General features: G+C 40.9%; 1 long non-coding RNA gene across 1 annotated transcript in view; it reads right to left on the bottom strand.

Annotated features, from left to right (window-relative positions):
• LOC116695265 (uncharacterized) overlaps nt 1-1275 on the bottom strand; it is a 6205-nt gene extending 4930 nt beyond the window's left edge. The window contains exon 1 of the long non-coding RNA XR_004333401.1: nt 1266-1275. This is a non-coding gene — a long non-coding RNA (uncharacterized LOC116695265). The remainder of the gene's footprint in view (nt 1-1265) is intronic.
• Nucleotides 1276-3136: the final 1861 nt, after the last annotated feature.

Here is a 3136-nt window from a genome sequence, read left to right as displayed (position 1 = left end):
ACACACACACACACACACACACACACTCAGCCCCTACCGCCACTCACTCCTCCACTACTGAGCTCTCTACTAACCTCTCTCTCTTCCAAATATTCTTGCAGTTTTTGACCCAATCTATTTTTTTACTATTTCTTTTTTTTTTTACCCTCATGTTGTCCTTGGGGTCAAATTTGACCCGTTTTCAGTTTTTTTATCACAAAAAATGGGCCTTCAAAACGAGCACTGAGAATGTCAACCTTAGAAATATCAAATAACAATAAACATAAAAAAAAGCACCCACAGAGTTGAAAAAGTGACAAAAATGTCAGAAAAGGAAGACAACACAAGGGTGAAAAACCCCACGTCATTTCACCCTCTGCCCCCCTGGCCCTCTCTTTGTCATATACCAGTGTATAGAGTATATTGAACAGTATTGGGGATCCTGGTTATATAATTCAGTTCTGCTTTGTCCATTATTTTCTCTCTCTCTCTCTCTCTTCATCACTGCTGTCTAATTTTAACTATCTGCCCTCTCCAGAACAGAATAAGATACCAGAAACTGCCGTGCATAAATTCGATTTTCATTTCAATTTTTTTTGGCCTTTATTTGATAGAATAGCTGAAACAGAAACGGAGGGAGAGAGGAGGGGTAAGGACACCCCTGGAACTCGTTTTTAGATGTGACCAGCAGCTCTATATTGCTCGCTGAGGTGAAGTGTTTATGACGTTGTGAGAATGCATGAATGGCTGAATGCATGCACATATGTGGTCGCAGTTATTGCAAATTCATGTTTTTTTGTTTTTTTTTGTTTGTGTAAATACACCTGATCCCAAAGTGACAAAGGACAGTCAGAACATTTCCAAAATTTAACCTGGTTGAAATAACAGTGGACCTGAACAAAGCTAAATGGACCCAAAACGGGCCTCGATTATACTTCTGCAAAAACAGACGTCTGAACATCTTGATGTTGATACTTTAGTCTATATCCTTGATGTTCCACTTCCGGGATTGCTCCGGTGCCAATGGAAATTCCGATGGATGCATGTATTTTCCGTTTCCTTCCGCTTTTAAATTCAGTGCATTTCTGAGGACTATGGTTACCTGGTCCTCAGATCTCTGCAGGGTAAATCCAGACAGCTAGCTAGACTATCTGTCCAATCTGAGGACTATGGTTACCTGGTCCTCAGATCTCTGCAGGGTAAATCCAGACAGCTAGCTAGACTATCTGTCCAATCTGAGGACTATGGTTACTTGGTCCTCAGATCTCTGCAGGGTAAATCCAGACAGCTACCTAGACTATCTGTCCAATCAGATTTTTTCTGTTGCACGACTATTTTGCAACAGCTTCTGTGCGGTGCATAGCGCCGCCCATGATGATTTTGATTGGTTTAAAGAAATGCCAATAAACCAGAGCACATTTTTTTTCTCTGAATGCTATGTGGAGTAGCCAGATACTCCTCTTCTCTGCATCGTTTGAATGGTCAGGCAAAGCGAGACTGTTGTAGACCCAAAAACTCACAACCGGGAGCTGATGTCTATGCCTGTAATGGCTGACTGGGTCCTAAAACACGGGGCTTTCAAGTGCTGGAGCGAAGTTTGTGTCCCGGAAGAAGTTGGGGGGGAAAACGTAAGACTTTCCCCCAGGAAACAGGTGTTTGAGTCCCGGGAGTACTACTCAAGGGGACCGGTGGTTTAATACAAACACAATCTTTTTTTTCGGATCTTAACTTGTCATTTTGGGGCCTAAACTTTGTCGTTGCCATTGTTCAGCCAAACTTAGCTGTCATTTGATTGGTTGTTGTGTGACCAACTGGCGTTGGCTGTAATTTCACAGGCTATCATACGAATTGGTGTGCATATGTTTTTGTAGGATATCATACGAACCCGTTCCTGAGGATGTGCTGAAATGGGGGAATGAGAGGCTTATTTTAAAGCACATTGAATTAAAGCTATGCTATATAAATGCAGCCCTTTACCAAAAAGCGCATTATTATCCTGCAATATGAACCAAGAGGACCTCCCGTGAACTTTTTTTTTCAACATGTAAGCTAAATTAATCTTGATATGTTGTCAAATAAGTAACCAGATATACTGTGTGTCGGCTCTTGTAGAGACACATATAACTAGATATATATGCTAATACCACTTAAGCAAATGAAATCATATAATTGGCCATAACAGTTTAACCTTTGAACAATGAATTACCACATGTCTGTACTCCATATGCAAACCATTTACATAAGAGTGCATAATTTAAATGCACTTTTTTTTTTCAAACCTTTCGTCGGGCTACTAAATCCTCTTCTATTTCAGCGTGGTTTCATTTGCACACAGACACATGAAAGTGGACCAGCTGATTTCCTCCTCTTTATCTCTGCTTCGGGTGTGAAATCGATGTAGGTGGCCCATCTCCATCTCCAGCCCTGCTGGGGGGGGGGGGGGGGGGGGGGACAGCAACAGAGAAGGCAGCAGCAGGATGGAAAATCTGGAAAAATTTGGATAATAATTATGGAAACGTGTCGTTCTGTTGGTCATAGTTTGAATCAAAAAAGGAAACAGTGGCCCCTTTTTATGAATGAATATGAACTGATTTATATCGATAGATAGATAGATAGATGGATAGATAGATACTTTATTCTTCCCGAAGGAAATGTTAGGCATTCAGTAGCAAGACAACCCTAACATAACAAACACTTATATCACACATACCTAAAAATAAAATTAAAAATTGAAAATCACTCATAGAAATGCAATGCCCATGGTAAGGTGAGATACTGTGTGTAATGATGTTAGTGTATAAGTGAACAAGTGAAAGAGTGAACAGTGCAGTAGATCATGATAAAACATTGACTATGACTATACAAAATAAACATAATCTACAAACTGAATGGGAATAAGAACATGATGTAACAGGGAATAAGTTATAGATGTAAGATGGGAGAAAAGAAATTAGATATTTGAATGAAGAAAAAAAAGAAGCTATTTTTTCGCCCTGGACTGTTTTCTCCTCCCTTGTCTGTGAGCTGGGATAGAGGATGAGCTGCTGGTCGGGGCGATGGAGAATGGAGTGTAGAGGCTTGAGTCAGAGTCTGTTAACCCCAGGGGAGGTTCAGAGCATCGGCCCTGATTCCCAGGCCATCTCATTGTCCCCCCCCC

This window comes from Etheostoma spectabile, chromosome 9 (genome assembly GCF_008692095.1).
Source record: "Etheostoma spectabile isolate EspeVRDwgs_2016 chromosome 9, UIUC_Espe_1.0, whole genome shotgun sequence".
Lineage (NCBI taxonomy): Eukaryota > Metazoa > Chordata > Actinopteri > Perciformes > Percidae > Etheostoma > Etheostoma spectabile.
Note: the sequence above shows the minus strand (reverse complement) of the source record. Positions and strands in the feature narration are given on the sequence as shown.